The sequence below is a fragment of the Apus apus genome, chromosome 4, assembly GCF_020740795.1.
Source record: "Apus apus isolate bApuApu2 chromosome 4, bApuApu2.pri.cur, whole genome shotgun sequence".
NCBI classification, from domain to species: domain Eukaryota; kingdom Metazoa; phylum Chordata; class Aves; order Apodiformes; family Apodidae; genus Apus; species Apus apus.
In genome coordinates this window covers 101,317,983-101,336,240 of record NC_067285.1, presented here as the reverse complement: position 1 = coordinate 101,336,240, position 18,258 = coordinate 101,317,983, and positions in this window count along the sequence as shown.

The window sequence follows — 18,258 nt, the reverse complement described above, 5'->3', positions numbered from 1 at the left end:
GTCCATTGTATTGGTTTTATTTGTCACATTTCCACCATATGAAGAATAATTATTACCTGCATGAGATATTTTTTTAATTTTCAACTTGAGATTCAGGGATATATATCAATGCAGAGAATTAGCTGACTCTTTGAAGAGCTGAAGAACTCTAACCAGATATGTTTGTAATTTCTAGAAGAATATAGGGTTTCTCATTGAATGTCTTCTGCATTAAGATATCTGTAACCTTCTTAAAACCTGCTCCTATTTCTGGCAGTATATGACAATATTTCAGGCATTCTCGTGGGTAACATAGGACCAGCAACAAGGTGATTTGTTAAATTTAACCAAAAAGACCATAGAAGAGAGGAAAACAGTCCCCAGGATTCCCGTGTATAGAATCTCAATGACTGGATTGCACAGACTGCTTCAAATTTCTACCTATTACTAAAGACAGTATTTTAAACACTGACTCAGAGCAATTCTTTTTTCAAGAATAATTGGCACTGATGGTAGTATAGATTTTCAGGTAGCTTCTGTAGATCGGTATTATGTATTCATACTGGAGTCCCTGTGATTTAAGGGATTGTTCTGCAAAATTAACAACTCCCACACTCAAAAGAGGCGGAGGCAGTTTGCCCTGTGTAACAGAACGGTTGCCAGTGTAATGGTAAAGAAATGTTACAATACTGGAAAGCACATAAAATGCAGCCTCACAGCTGTCTACATTACGTGTTGTCTTACGTTGTCTTAGCCCTGAGCTTCCTAGGACAGAGAGTGAATAGCAACCCCATATGTGAGCCCTGTTTCAGGGCTTGTCACTACTGTCCCAAGCAGCAGCAGAGGCTGTCCCCACACCCCCTTGGACTAACCTGAATTAGAAGAGCCCTACTGTGGGGGTGGGGGAAGGAACCGAGGCCATTTTTCAGACACTGCTTGCACAGCCTTGCCACCGATGCGTGCGAGCTACCTGCACAGCTCTGAGCTGCTTATTGCCAGTGTTGCAGCACCTCTGGGGGAAATTTTCCTCTGTGTTCTCCAGGCACACAATCAAAAGGAAAATTTGCCCAGCAGTGCTTCTTAAATGGTGAGAGTCCTGATGCTCTGAGGCTCACAGAGGGACTGACAGAGACTTGTCAAGTTTGAAAAAGCTGTGAAAAAGACAGACACATTAATTTTAAGAAACTGCAGTCAGTGTTCAGGGGTCTCAAAAGGACAGAGGAGCAACAAAAAATAGTTCTTCTCTCAAAAAGCTTGAGTAACTTGAAATTGTGTTGTTTTCTCTTGGGCTTTTTCACTGAAAGTTTCTGGGAAGCTTTGAATCCTGCTCTGAACCACATCCTTCATGCAATGACACTAATACAATTGTAGTTTTGAACATAGGCACAAGATGCAGTGAGATGGCTTCTCAGCAGCTGCTAAATGCCCTTAGAAGACAGCAACATCCCTTTATCAGTTTACCATCCAAGCCACAGCTATGCATGGTAAAGCTGTGGGTCACATACTGCAGCCCAGCCTTGGCAATTGTAGCCAAGGAATGCAAAGGTGGAACAGAAGGGCAGAACTGCAGGCTGTGGAGGAGCAGTGTTGCACCTGCATGCAATTGGTTTCATCTCAGGAGATGAAGAGATGAGACTACCTGTCATGATTTGGGCCCAACACAACAACAAAGCAGCAGCCCCATGGCTGCTCAGCTCCCCACACACACACACTGGGATGAGGAGGACAAAGCTCTTGGGTTGAGACAAAGCACAAGGAGGGTTCTTCACTGATTAAGGTCCTGGGCAAAACAGACTCAACTTGTGGAAAAAATAGTAATTTAATCTCACACTAATCAAACACACACAGGACACAGACAACACAAAGAGCAGGGCTTGCATATGTTACCCCACCCCTCCCTTCTTCCCAGGCCCAAATCACTTTGTTCCTGGTTTCTCTCCCTCCTTCCCCCCAGCAGCACAGGGGGACAGGGGATGGGGTTTAGAGTCAGTTCACAGGCTGGTGGTTCTTGCTGCACCATCCTCCTCAGGATGAAGGATTCCTTACAGTCCTTCCCTGCTTCCCCACGGGGTCCCTCCTGTGAGAGAGAGTCCTCCACGATCCTCTCCTGCATGAGTCCTTCCCACGAGGTCCGGAGCTGCTCCAGCCTGGGCTTCCCACAGAGTCACAGGCTGCTTTGGGAACAAACTCCCCTGGCGCCGGGGTCTTCCAAAGCTGCGTAATCGGAGTCCACAGGCAGCAAATCCTCTGGCCACAAAATCCAAGTCCACTGGCCAAGTTCACCCCTTCTGGTGCCTTCAGGGAATGTTCCACTACGTTCCTTCACAAGTGCAGGGGGACAGCTGCCATCTCGCCATGGGTTGCAGGGAAACTTCTGCTTGGGCACCTTCTTCCCCTTCTTCCTTGCCAACCACCAGCACCACTCTCCTTCCCCAGGACCCTAAGTGCTTCTCTGCTCAGGTGTTATACCTGTTCTTTCGTATATTAATCGCTGAGGCACAACTATTTTCCCTCTAAAGGCTCTTTGGCTGAGTTTTGGGGCCGGGGGAGCTTCTCAGCTTCTTACAGAAGCCCTTCCCCCACTGCCAAAAAACCCACCAAGCCAAACCAGAACACTACCTCACCAGGGTGGTCTGCATTTAAGTATTCAAGTATTTCAAATGTTCTACCAGTTTACCACATCATTTGCATACTCAGGGTCATGTGAAAGTCGTCTTGCCAAGTACTCTTCCTTGAGATTGGGTCACCTACCCATGGTGAGTCAGCTACCTGCCTCTGGCATGGTAAAATAATGAAGAAGGATGTTGGAGAAGGTTTCAGCTGCTCGTGGATATCTTTGCTTCTTCCACATCTCTGTTTTTGCTCTGTGGGACCAGCTAATGATGTTCAGCAAGAAACCAGCTTTCTGTGCCTCATAGAATCATGTGCGAGTTCCCCACAAAGGTTATGCATGTGGTTTTTGAAATACGTTCTGCCTGTGTCACATTGAGACCACAGCATATGCTCATTCCCTTTTTGCTAAAGAGAAAGTAAGCAAACAGCCATGCAACACAAGAACTGTGATGCTAAGAAATCAACCCATGACACACAAGGATAATTGGAGCAGAGATACTGTCCCAAGAGTGATTATTATTCAGGCCATTTACAGGAAATCTGCTACAAATGCAGCACACAACTTATTTTCATTTATAGGAATGGCAGGCTCAGCTTTTAGAAATTAGCTCTGAACGAGACTGCAGTGTCATTCTGTGGAAAGAGCATCTGGTGTATCTCAAATTTGGTATTTTAGTTTCTCACAACTTCAGCATTTATGATTCTCCCTCCTACTAACAGATGCAATTCTGTGTGTCGTTGCTGTGCTGGAAATAGAGAGGGAAGTAACATCCAGGAGACATTGGTTCATTGCCTTGAGACTTGCAAGGAAATTATATAAAAAGGAATCTCAAAGGGATCTAGCTTTCACATTGCTCACATTACCAAAATGAAATTGCCTTTAACTGATTTAATATTTGAATAAAACTTACTGTTGGCAAGGCTAATAGTAGTTTGAAAATCCTACCTATCAAATGGGGATCACAAGAGGAGAAATACTATGCAGAAAATTTTGGTGTGTTTTCAAAATAAAATCACACTACAACACTATCAATCATAGAGAAGTTTTCTAGCCAAATCCACCCACAGTCCTATGACAAGAAAGGGACTAGAATTGAAAGGCTATGGAGAAACTCTGCCTACTCCGGGCTTGAAAACAGGCTTTAAGTCATGTAAAAGAAAAGACTCAAGTCATAGTACTTGTATTATTCTGAAATTATTTAGGACAGATAGAGATTATCTGTCCCTATTAAGAAGCAAGTAAATATCACCATTTTATGTACTGTTAATGTCAGATTCAAAGATACAATTGTGAACTAAAATACTGCCCTTGAATAAATTGAAATCCTGGACAGTTTTGCAGCATTTCAGCTGAGTGTTGAAGTGTAACAAACCCGCTCAGTGTTTTTCATTCCAGAAGAAGGATCTGGGCATTATAGAAAAAAAAAATTAAGCTAACAACCCAATCCAAGAAAATAATGGGGACAAATCTATCCTGCGTCACTCTGAAAAATCAGTTCATGCAAATGTCTAACCTTATGTGAAAAGGACACTTATTACTGTCTTGTAAATGGTGCTATTTTAAGAAATGTCTAATCAATAGCTGTATTATATGTTCCAGAAGATGGAGTCAGAATGGGTTCCAGATGGGCTGGGGGTAGGAGGTCTGGGAAAATAAGAGGCATCTTGAATTCCAGTTTGGAGGAACTAGTTTTGTTTGTTAATTGCATTAAATGCAGCAGCAAATGTTTATTTATTGGTAAGTAATTATGTAAAATAATTTGTTCTGATGGCAGTTCTCCAAGCTTCTAAAGGAAAGTCACTTACTTTAACTCTCTTGTCAAAGCTCAGAAAATAATGGACCTTTTCAGCTTTCTGTTTTCCACCGAAGCTAAATCAGTACATCTGCTGAGGTATCTACTTCTTTCTATGCAAAAACTTCTGTATCACCAAAGTTCAAATCTGCCAACAATAGAAGGATTTCAGCATTTATCAAACAAAAAAAAATTATAATGTAGACTCATTCATGGGAGAGTTCATATGTAAAATGTGAAGGCCGTGTTCCTCTAAATTCTACCTTGATTTTGACCTCTTTTGGTAGCAGAAATTGATATTTGGGTATACACATGAGCCAAAAATGCCCATTTAATTTATTTTCTTGCTATATTCACTGAAGCAAGTAAGGATTTGGTGATAGAGGAGGTGTTTGATGTTTCCAGCTGGCACTTTAATAAAGCATTAACAGAGTAATCAAAGGTCAGCGATTTTGTCAGAAAAACTTTGCTGTTATTTCAGCAGGTTCCAGTACAGCTGGTAACACATCACATCCTGCTGCTGCCAGGGCAAGCCCATTTCCCACCAGGTCATGGAGTTTCAGTGGTAGCTCAGGCATGTTATAAATCATCTGACATCTAGTAGAATAATCTAATATCAGGCCCCATAATTTACATTTTCTAATCACTGTAAATGTAATTTGGTGTTTCTTAAAAGTTGCATTGTCAGGATCTCTCTCAGTACAAAGTATGTATCTGAACTGACTGGGCAAAGGAACAATCTCCCTTTGGTATTACATCCCTGGCCTGTGCAGAACAACTGACTGCTGCTACAGCTGCCATTTGAGTTAGTCATTGTCATGCTAATCTGTATCTTCTTGACCATCTTCCCCAAGTAGTGCATTCTCTGGTTTTGCTTCATTTTGCATTAGTTGTAGATTTTATTTTTCTCTTTTTAAATCATCAGTCATTGACTACAAATTTTGCCTCATGTTTATTATTTGTTGTTTGGGGCTGTTGGGGAGTAGGCAGAAGACTACTGATATACTGACTTCTCATTCCAGTCTCCTCTTTGGGGAAGTAATTGAATTCTCTGTTTTACTTCCCACATCTCATTCAGTGACTTAAATTGTGGCAGCTTTCCACAGCTACGTCCTGATTGCCAATGTACATTTATTTGACATTTTGTCCTCATCAAAAATGTTTTAAATATCCAATCTTTATTTATCAGCAATCCTAATTTCTTTTTCAAATGCACTGCAGCCACAGTTTGGTAATTTGGACAGAATTATGGTTATGGTTTGTTCTATTCCAAACAAAAACGGATTCCTAAAGTTCTATTCTCACGCTGGTCTGACTCATTGAGTGCAACTGGTTGTTCTTTACAGCTGGCTGACAGTAGTAATACATTTGAAGCCTTAGCTATTGCAGTCTGTCACTGGCAGGAAGCTTTTAGCAAATATCCTAGTTGGAGCTGTAACAAAATAGTTTAGTGATTCTGTTAATGCTCATGGCTTTGCATCTTACATCACGGGTCTCTTAGGTAGCAGGGCTGAGCAGCATCTGTCAGAGCAGCAGCACAGCAATAAAACCAGAAAAAAAAGATGCGAAGACAGAGAATAAAAAGGATGGGTTCAGACTCCCACTGTCCTCCAAACTGCCTGCAGTGGAAGTAGGACACAGCAGTGCAGGGGCAGAGGTGGAGGCAGAAAGCACCGTGGTGGCTCACTGCCACTCTGCACCATTTCTCCTGCCTTTTTCCAACAGGGTGTAAGCTAGGATGCATTTGTAAAGTTATATTTACCTTCTTCCAAATATGAGGTGAAACTTGTAAGGATTTGGCTGTGTATTGACTGGAGATTACCTTTATCCTTTCATTTATTTATTTATTTTTGTCTCTATTGATTAGAACACAGTTAATTGTATTTTGTATTCTTCTTACGAATTACTGGAACTTAGGTTCTGTTTTTCTTCAATATGAAGGACATTAAAGGATTTTGTCCTATTTAACTGCTTTTTTTCCAAGAAGTCTTTTCTTTCACCCAAAGAATAAAGGTTAAACATGATGAAAGTACCTGAATAGTGATGTTTCTTTGACTCAGTTTCTGTTCAAGTTAGTTTGTTCACCATTAGGAATATGTGACAACTGTCATTTAAATTTAACATGCCGAGTCTTTTCTTTTTTCCACTCTTTCGTTTATATACCTCTGGTTGAAGCACATACTCTATTGTCTTATTTATATGCTAATTCAAAGTTGCAATTCCACCTTAAATAAGAAGAAATAGGAAGTTTTAGCTTGTCCCATATTTTTGTATGATTTTAGTCTAACTCAAGCTATAAGAACTGTCATTTAATTTAAATGTAAGAGTTTTTTGTTTTTGTTTTTTTTTTGCCATTATCTAGTCTGCTTTGTGTTGGAATTTAGCCTTGTGAGCTTGGAGACTGGTATAATATCATTAGATACCTGAATTCCACTTCAAATGCTGTTACTAAGTAGTGATATATTATTTAATGCCTATATGTACTTCTTTTAAAGAGGTGATAAGTATTAAAATAATGACTGCTTACTGCAATTAACTCAGTAACGAGTATAATAATGATTACTATATAGGAGAAAGGAGAAAAATTCTTTATGCTTTCTCAGAAGGTGTGCTAAGCTGTATGAGGAACTGACAATTGCTAAATATACCCTAGAGACTGCTGGGTGTCAGGCATAGTCCTTAGTGTATTATGCTAGCCCAGGAAGCTTCAGCCAATCATTAGAAGAAATGTCTTTCTTGAACAATGAGATGCTAGATCTCAAACTGGCCTGAACAGCTTTTGTGAAGAAATACCCTATTACCATTTGAATATCCTGAAACAGTCTGTTGGAAAATTATGTCCTCATTGAAAATTCCAGTTTCCTACTTTTAAGGAATATGTACACCAATTTCATTTAATAAGTGAAATGGAAAGTATTTATTTACAGCATCCCAAACAGCCAGGACAGCTACACAGTTACAAGTGTTTGTAAAAGGCATAAATGAAAAAATGAAACAAAACTGTGCTTTAATCTTTTTATACAAAATATTAAATCTGAAGTCTGCCTGTGGTCAATTAACCTACTGTAGGCTCTGTGCGGGCCCACACAGTCAGGAACTTCTCTCTTCATCCAGGCTTTATGCCAAGAGTTATACAAATGTCCTTTATTGGTTCCTTTCTTGAAGTTCTCCTTATTCTTTTCTAACATACTTGGAGATTCCTCTGACACTCCTCCCCTAAACTAAGGACTATCTCATCTTTTTCAACAAACCTAAGTCCTTTTGGAAGATATATCCTGCACTTGATTGACCTATTATTTTGGTTCTTAATAAAGAAGTGCACATTTCCCAGCTTGTGCTCCAGTGTAAAGTGTCTGTACCTGATGAGCTACAAAGTTTCTGTATTGGACAGGCACCCTTAATAAAATATGCAAATGAGATTGATCCATGCAGTGCATCACTAGCTCTTACCTGAGAACAGACAGTATGGGAGTCACCTACTTTAGGGTGAAATTAGCATTGTGATGACAGAACTCCAATTCCTATTTTTGAAAAGTGTGGTAATTATAGTATTACTTCAAATGATGCAGGCTTCTTGCTGTACATCAGGCATAGTACCAGAAATAACTTTAAGAAAACAGCAAGGGAAACAGTGATGGGTGCTGCAGAGGCAGGTGTGCAGGGCATTTCTAGGAGCTTAGCTGCTAAAGCTCTCAAGGAGAGTCATGGTTCAAGGAAGAATCTGAACGTTTTGCTGTACTGGCATAGTCATATGGGGAGAAAGAAGGTTCACTTAAGCTCGTCTGAAAGACCTCCCATGATACATGAAGCTTTTTAGGCAGCAACAAAATCTATTTCACTTGGCAATGGGATGAGCTATATATGGCATATTCCATCTACGAAGTTTCTATGAGTTTTACAGCTCAGCACGGTCATCCATTGGTGACTATTGTGCACAAGACAAATAGAATCCAGTTACCTGCTCTGGAAATTATTTATTTCTGAGTGTCCACGTGTCATGTTTTTTAACACTATGAAAAAAATAGTGAGATTTATTAAGTCTTTGTCTCTCTCCTCTAACAAGGTATTTTCACAGTTCACTTTGCCATCTCATGATTTTAATTTCACTGTTAAACTGTTAAACATTTCCACAGCATGCACCCCATTGTGACTACAGCACCCTATTTTATACTGGCTTGGTAATAAACCATACTGTGGAAAAGCTGGAGCGGAAAACAAAGACACAAACTGTTATTCAAAAGACTTATTTACTTCACCTGGTTATTTGATAAAAGAAAACACTTTACATAAAATTTATGGATCACAGGAGCAAAATGTGGGGGGTGGCAAATCAGAAAGTGCTCCTTCTCTACTAAAGGTGAGGGATGTGAGAGCTGTGGTGAAGTGGTGATGTTACCTTCTGTAATGGGAAGAGAGGATGCTGGAGCAATTCTTGTATTTCTGCTCTTCCTTTGTTTCCTGGTTGGGACTGTGACTGTTCCTTAGATTTCCTTGTTATCTTCTTTGTGTTTTCACAGGATATGGGTGGTTTTATATATGTTACATTGACCTCTTTTCTCTTTGTGATGTCCTAAAACTCACCCTGCCCCATCCCAAGGCTGCCTTCCTGCACCAGTGGGTCATTTGCCTTCTGTGGTCTGTGTTTACACCCCAGGTGGGGCCTGGCCCCCAATGTTACCCTTTCCTGAACTCTTGGAGGGGCCTTGCTGTTTCTCCTGTGAAATCCTACAGGTTTAGGGCACTCAGCGCCAGATCTTCAAAGGGGGGAAGCATCCCAAAACTTGATATTAGCATAACAAACACGATTGTCCAAGACCTCTGCACAGTTGGTGTAGAGAGATAAGGTCTCCAGAGAGAAAACCTCTTCGGAAGCTCCTTCTGAAGGACCTTGGCTCCAAATGAACATTTTGGGCTCCATCTAGCATTGACAGTCTCATTAGGTTATATTAGCTTTTGAATATATTCCCCTCCACCCTCCACCCATTGCCTCCATGGTCTTGAGGAGCAATCTGTGTGGGATTACTGTGTGCACTGACAGCCAATGTGACAATAAATCCTCCAATACTGTAGTTCAGCCAAGGAACAGAGTTCAGCTATTGAAAATGCAGAGAAGAACAATAATATTTGAAGGATAAACTTTAATCCCAGTAAAGTCAAAGGAGTGATTTTTTAAAAATCTGGTAATGTTATAGCATCTCTACAGTCTTTATAAGTCTTTTTGAAGAACCCTTAAAAGAAAGAGAGGTTTGCTTTAGTTGATCTCATTCATCAGTCATTCTACTGCTGCATCTGAAAAGATTTTTGAACAGACCTTCTCACTGAGCTCTTCTAACTTTATTCAAAACTTTCTTTCCTACAGAGTACTTACAACACTAGTGTTCTTTCATATGCTTAATTAATGAACTTCTTGTCTCTGACTGTACACTTCTACCTTTCTTAGCATCCAAAGTCCATAAACAAATTGTCTCAAACTTTGGATCTGTTCTTGTGGATTATAAAATCTTTTAATGAGTGAATAATATTTAAAAATATAATAGAATGATAGAATGGTTCAGGTTGGATGGGACCTTTAAAAGTCATCCTGTCTAATTTTGCTGCAGTGAGCAGGGATGTCTTCAACTAGATCAAGCTGCTGATACAACAAGTATTTATATTACATAAAATTTATAAAGTAATTATGATATTTTTGAAATCTGGGCCAAATATCAATTGCTAACTTAGACTCCCACAAACTGAAGTACCCCAAATGCTGTCACGGTCCCCACAAATGCCTTTCAATTTCTAATTCACAATGTTGTTAGACAATTTTTTACTTAATCCTTCTGCTCGAGTGGTAACAAACCTGCTCTTATGTAAGAAATGCCTGTTGCTCTTTTTTATTATAAAGTCACCATCAATCACTTATTATTTAATTACAGTTTACTAAGCCTTAGCAACAGCTCTCTGTTGCTCATGTTCTTTCTTTTTTTCACAGGTGGAAGACCATTTGTATTGTGCATCAACCAGATGCACAAAACAAATTACATTTAAGATACAAGCACATAACTGCAGCAGCCCAAGAGTACAAAAGAAGCATGTTAGGCAAAAGGTTCTTCTAACCCAGCAACCTGTAAAAATCAGTAGCAGTTCCCTAGTGCAGAGTACAAAAACCAGTAATCATGTAATGGTATTTTCTGGGAGTGATGTCCCTCTATGTAGCCTCCCATGGATATTTCCTCTTACATTTGCCCAGACGCTGACTGAATCCATATACACTTTTGCAGTGATCAGTGCTACCACTAGAATTTTTGCAGTTTATCTACCCTTTGTGTGGAAGATCACCTCCTGCCATTTGTTCTCCATCTGCTGCCTGCTTGCTTTATTTGAAAATCATACCCCTGTCTCTTGGATTGTAAAAAATAATTGTCATCACTTATTCTCTGTGTTGCTAATGGCTGCAGAGGCCTCTGTTGTATTCCCCTTCAGCAGTTTCTTCCTCATGCTGGAAATTGTTCCTCACAGAGCTGGTCCAGACCCTGATCATCCCTGTTGCCCTTCTCTCAACCCATTCTAGTCCCTGGGATGGGAGAGTCAAAACATCCCAAAATACCCAAGATGTAAGCACATGGGGTTTCATACACACACACACACACACACAGAGAATTAAATATATATATATATATAAATATATATATATTCCTCTTTCCGTTTTCTGTTCCTGTCTTTGTCGTTTCTAGCATTTGATTTGTTTGTCTGACCGGAGCACTTGGCATTTTCGTAAAATTCTCAATTTCAATAGAAGATATTTGCCCTGAATGGTAGTAGCAGTCAGAGAGGTCCTTATTTCATATATCAAGTTCTCCTGTGCAAATCATCTGATCTACTTTTCTCACTCTTGGTTTCATTCTCAGTATTCCTGGCCTTTGTTACCAATAACTCAGTGATGATTTTGCAAATCTTGTTTTGCTACAGATAATTGCAAATTTAAATTGCTGCCTACTTTGCATGTTGGAAGCACATATCCAATTATTTGATGTAAATCAAAGCTTCCAGGCTACTACTCAATTTAAATTCTGCTTCAAAGCTGTTCCTAATTTGAATAGAAAAGGTTAATATCCCCTCTTTTTATTCAGAGAAATACTTTAATTCAACGGGGTTCTCATAGCACAAGACAGTTCTAAGATTTCTACCTTAGGCCATATGTAGTTATTTTTAAAAAATAAAATTTCCTCATAGCTTTTCTCACAAATAAATTTTCATCAGGTTTGTTTGGTGGTTTTTTTGCTGTTAAGTTAGTCCTGGTCAGATCGATCACCATTTATTCTGCTTCCACATTGCTTTTCTCATTCCTGAAAGTCCTTCATAACTGTCCACTTTTCCTTTCCATAGCATGTACATTCCATATGGAATATGCAAGGTATGAAATTTCCTGAGTTTCTGGATTCTTATTTTTTTGCAAAACTAACGTTGTCATCTGACAACCTGCATGTGGTCATGCTGCAATATTTTTTGAGATTCAGGCATCTCTGAAGTGATTCAATGTTCACAGGCCTGTACAGCATTCTACTCTATCACTAGTTCTCGTGCCATTACCTGTCTTATGCACATCTTCACACAGAATGTTTTCCCTTTTCGTCTTGTCTTCTTGCACAGCACACACATTCTGTTCTGACCAAAATTTGTCATTAACTGCTTGCTGATCATAATAAACATTGACTAAATAAACCTCTTTGGGGAAAAAGCCTATCAGCAATTTTGAAGATAAAACATGAGATGTTCAGTTAGGGAGAAGAGAGAAAAAAAGGGAAGCATTTATTGTCCTGGTGGCAGTGGGTAATTCAGTGCATCGAAACATTATACGTCATTGAGATTGTATGTACAATTATGTGCTAAAGAGGCACCAAAAAGGGTTTTTAAATGACATAAATTTCTTTATGAATGTATGTAATTTCTCCACTTGCAGAAACCTATATTTAGTAATTGATACTGAAATAATTACTATCTCCTATTGTGTGGACAGATGTGACATTCGCAGTAGAATTTTTGTGCATGTGTGCTGAGAGGAGGGACTGGAGTCCTCAGTATTTTTTTTTGTCATTAATAGAGACAGGATTATGAACAGACCACCAAACATACTTACTAGTTGCAAATGTTGATGATAACCTTCTTAGAGCTGAACATCAACCAGAATCACAAGGTTTCTGTATTGACTGTCAGAAGAATTTACTATTGCTAGTTTTGGGTTACCTTCCCAGAATAAGAGCCACTTAAATGTAAATGGCCACTGCTCTGGAGACAACAAACCTGTGATGGTTCATCACAGAGGGCCTCTCACCTGAAGTCTTGTCTACTTTATGCATGTGTGAGAATGACAGTTTCTTTTAGGAATGGTGTACAAAGGTATTAATTCAAATAATTTATATCCCTTTTTATCTTGTGTTTCAGGACCAGTGTGCCCACCAGGCAGGCAATGCCTGCTTTACTTTGCTCTCATGCTGGCTTTTTGTGGTGCTTATTGTGCAGTCTGGTGTCTCTTTCTCTGCCTGGGGAGACTTAGACTCACCCTGTGAACAGTCATTAAAACTGGTGCAGCCACTAGTATGGCAAACATTGGTCATGTCTTCTAAAAGGCACTTTGTTTTACCTACTTATGTAATAATTCAATTGACTATCCACTTTAAAGAAAGGCACGTGTGTTGGGGTAGTAGCAAAATACACAAGACAGTACAATTCCAGCTAATTTAAGAGCTAGAAGGGTGTGTGAGAGAGGAAAGTGCAACACGAAGACATTGGGCTCCTGGGCAGAGAGAAGAAGCAGCTGGAAGCAAGAATATTCCTACGTGGTCTTCCTGATGGGGTAAAACTCCCTTTAAGCTTACAGATCTTTGCGCTGCACTCCACAACATGGTGTGCATGCATCCATTTTTGCCAATGCCAAAAATAATTGAAAACAAAGACAGGAAACAGAAATAGCATTCTTAATTCTGAAATGTTCCGTTTGTAGTGTGTTGCATCAAGAGAAATTAAGAACAGAGAACTAAGGTGATTAAATGGTACTTGTACAGCAGCTTGTTTCAGGTCTGTATTTTTAAAATTTGTTTCACTAGCGTTCTGTTTAATCAGTGGTCTATCCAATATAGCGAGATTAAATAAGAATTTTTACCTGCTTCATCATGTTTGCAAACAAGCAGATTCAATGAGTTTCAGCTTGTTCATTGATGTAATTATTTAGGTCATCTTGAGCTTGACCCAAGTCAGTGAAAATCAATGGAAAGACTTCTGTCAGCTTTAGTGGATTCTGAATTCTGCCTTTGGAGTTTGGAATAAAGACAATAGAGAGGAAGGAATACACTTCTGAGCATAAAATGAACAGATCATACTTCCATATTTTGTTTTGATCAGTTAATGACTTTTAAATACAGAATTAAATACAGACTTCATGATGTTTCTAATTGTGTTATGAAGTAACTTGATAGACATTTGTTATAAAGAAAATAGGAATATGCACTTCTTAATTTTTGTTCTGAAGAAATATACTTAAAGGGACTAGCAATCAATATAGCATTTTATGTTATTAAATAAGCTAGTGATGTGTGCTGGGTAAAGGCTTTAAAGTTCTGTTGTTAGCTAAAGAGATAGATGGGATCTTGGGGCCATTCAGATATGTAAGTACTGAAAGAGCTTAAGTAGACTATTTCTGGAGCTCTTAATAGCCAAAAATAGTAATAATTTGAATGAATCCATGATTGTTGAATATTGCTCTACAGTTTTAGTGGGATTTTTTAGGCAGGACTCCAAGAAACTCTCAGTAATAAAATGAAACTAGACCAGTGCTTTGTTTCTAAAGTAAAACCACTGTTCAAAGTTACATGTCTAAACTTAAGATCTTATGCAGAAGAATTGTTCATTTTAAGGACTTAATGAAATGAATAAATTTTAACTCAGGGCCATGTTGTAGCGCTATCAGTGCGGTATAAAACGCAGTACAGTAAAGAAATAGCATAAAGAATGTCTCCATTGGAATCTCATTGTTGGATCCCTTTATGTTAAACAGTTTCCAGAAACTGAGATAGAAGACTATATTTTTCTTGAAAAAATCGCAAATTTGCAGCTGCTAGGAAGTGTATTCTCGTTTTGGAATTCTAATTACACTAAAGATTTCCCAGTTGCAAACCTCATTATTTTATGAAATGATTTACTGCTACTAAAAATATCACTAAGGATGCTTGTTGAGACATCAAATTGACTTCAAAAACCAAATAAGCTCATTAGGTGTATTCAAAAGATTAGCTAAATCCATTATCTGTCTAAAGTCAATTAATTGACTTTTATTTAAAACCAGAAATCCTTTCCACAACTGTGCACATTTTTTCAGTGATGATTACAAGACTAAACATATGTAAAAAACTAATAATACTTCAGAATATATTTATATTTAGATCTCTCCCCATGAAAAGCTGCTCATATCTATTTCCTTCCAATGTAGCTTGTAGCTACAAAAAAATAAATGAAGTGTATTAGTCCTCAAACAGGAGTCTCTAGCTTTCTTATGTACTGGCATCAGAGTTCTCTCTCAGTTGTAGTTACTGCATGAATTGTCCAGACTGATGCCGTCCAACTAGACTTAGGCAGCTAAAGGTTGAAGCCTAAGTGACTCCCTCAATTACTCATCCAAGCTTTTGCATGGCATTGATGGTGTCTGGCCTTTTGAGACTGTCTATAGAACTTAGGAGGCTTAAAGCTCCAAAGGGGAATAAGTAAATTTAAGTATGTGGGAACGAAAGTGGTTATACTAGATAAGCTTATTTTTTTAAGACTCACACAAAGGAATGTATTATTTACCACCTTTCTCTTCTGGGCACATTTAAAATACAAATATCAATAGTTGTAGTATATATGGAACAATTATGAAAGCATTTATCAGATCTAATTTCTAACAAACAGTAGAGATGCAAACCCAGAGTTCATAGTATTCAATATGTTGCACGTAATGCTTAAAAAATTGTTTTTTGGATTTATGGATATCCAAGATTTTTTAGGGTCTATTTTGGAGCAGTTTGGTAATGTGATGCAATGTTTCCTCTTGCTACCCTTAAGGCTGTGTCTGAAGATCAAGGAATTTGCTCCGATTTATTTTGTGACTCTACAAATCTGAAGCATTATTTTTTTGTTCCCTAATATTACTACATAGGAGAAGGTGAATAATCACTATAAAAGAGCAATGATACTCTTTGAATGAAAATGGTAGTTCACCACAAAGGAAGTTTAATAGACACTTATGAGTCATCAAACGGGTATTTAAAATGCATTTATTGCTAAAGCTGCCATAGCAGCAGGAAACTTTTAAGCCCCTGGGTTCTCAAGTATGGAAAATCTATGATTATGCAGTGTTTTCTATAATTTTGCATCAAATGATAAACAGGGAATAAGTTCTACTGTGGTGGGCTGGCTGGAAGACTGTAATAAAATCTGCATTCTTCTCTCTTAAATTGTATGGATGCAGCATTGGCACCCTTGGCTATCAGATGTCTGAGATACTTTCCAGCAATCTACAGGTTCAGGAAAAAATTAAGCCAGAAACCATAAAAACTTTTAATTGCTTTCTAAGATAAGAAATTAAAAGATGCTTCTTAAGTGTGATTTTGAGAGGATATCCAGAATGAGGAAGCATGTCAGGCCTGACGGAAACAAGCATTTACTGACTCTAGAAGCTTAAGAATGACTAAAAATATTTCCTTATATTAATCCATGACCTTTAGCTTTTCAGGAATTAAAATTCATAGATACAACAGTGAAACACAAACAATAACCAGGTTCTGAATTTCTGAGCTATGGAAGAAAACCAAAACCAACCCCAAACTCTTCTTTTGTTCTTCTTCATTTTTTCTAATGAAAAAGGCACATACTGAGCAGTCTTCTTCTGGATTGACATGTACTCTTGAGTATCTATTATAAAACTAGGATCCTTTTATAAAAAGTCATAAGGAAAACAACTAAATAAAGGAATGTAATTTAAGGCCTCTATAGCTTTAACAGGGTTCAAATATTTCTAGATTTAACAGGGGTGATCTTCCACCTGTCCTTAATTTCTATATAGATGATAGGACAATAATGAGAAAACAGAAGTGTAACAAAATAGTTTATTATAGATTCAGAGAACCATACAATTATAGATTCATAGAATGGTTTGGATTGGAAAAGACCTTTAAAGGCCATCTAGTCCAATCCCCCTGCAGTAAGCAGGGACATCTTCAACTATTATCAGGTTGCTCAGAGTCCCATCCAACCTTGTCTTGTCCCCTTTGGTGGGTTTCGAGGAAGGTGAGTCTTTTTGCACCTGAAAAATGCAAGAGTCCTGCTTGGGCAGCAGTGAGTGGTGGAAAAAGCCACGGCAAATGGCCTAGAGGAACATAACAATGCTTCATGGAGAGCTCGTTACTTGAGTGCTAATGGCAGGCAATTAGGAAGACTAACTCACGGTAACAACTGCTCTAACTGAGCTAACTAGGGAAGCGGCTAGGGTTTCATAACACCAGCCCGTAGGCAAAAAGGAAAAGAAGAAAGGGAAGATGGAAAGACAGATGAGAAGATAAGACAGTTAAATCACCACCTTTTCTTTCCAGCAAGGTCTTTTCGGGTGTCGTCCTGCTCTGCAAGCCTCTAGCCTCCGATCTTGATCCGCTTATCTGAAAAAACCTCTTGTAATAGTTACAATTCTTAAAAGAGGTTTCAGGCATCTTTGAAGTTTTGCTAAGTTGGAGGAATGAGGCTCCTGCTTCACTGGGGTAAAGCTGCTTTCACAGAAGTATGAAAACAGCTAACTTAAAAAAAAAAAAAATCTAGGAAGTTTTGTTACCAGAAGCTAGCGCTAACACAGGTAAGAGAACAGCCACACTCATTTTACCACCTGTTTGCTCATCACTTTGTGCTAAGTCTCTCCCCTTTCTCCCAGACAGGTATATTTTTCCTCGTATGAGCACTCCCCTAGAGAATCTGAAACACATAAATTAAGTCTGAGGAGCCAGTGTTGTGGCACTGGTTCCTAGGAAAGCACTGGGTGCTCACGAGGTGTTGGAACAGGATGACTGCAAGGTTTGTTTTGACCAATCTATACCACCGTACAGTAGTGATGGATTGTGTTACTGCATGTGTATATATTTGGAAGTGAAACAAACACCTAGCAGAGCATTTATTCTATTTAAAATACACTCTATCATTGGTGTTTTAGTGAACCTGCAGACTATATGAAAAGCCTGAAAAGAGTATTGAAGCATATTAATGATATCTGGCTAAGCACTGTTTTTCTATTTTCTGTGTAAAATGTAAGACACTATTTCTCTGATTGCATCAGTTCACAGGATGTATCTTCACCATGAACACATCTTATAGCATGACTAAGACTGTTGCAAGGAAGTTATTCTATTCTTAGGTAGTTTCAAATGTCTTTAAGGAATAACAAGCCACAAAAACAAGTGGTGAGGGAGAACTGGTCACTTTCAACTCCATATGTTTTTAATCTAGTTGATCTACTTTTAATTTTTGCTTCTACTCACTTTCTATTTCCTTACCATTCTCCTTCAGGAAGCTTTGGGGAGCACTGGGATCCTCATCACTGCCTGTTGGCTTCCTTCCTCGTGGCTGCCACTGGAGATGTGCCAGCTGACAGTGCTTGTCTGTGGGTCCTTACCACAGAGGCTTTTCTCAGCTCAGCCACAAACAGGGAGCACAGCGCTAGAAGGGGCTCCAGCTCAGCTTCAGGTGTTTTTCTTGTGGGTAATCACTGCATGTTGCTCTTCACAAACATGCCTAAATAATCCTCAAATTAATGATTCCTTGCTGTCTGTCTGTTGAAAAGTCCTTGCAGAAGCTCCCACCCCCAGTAGTTCAGAACTTC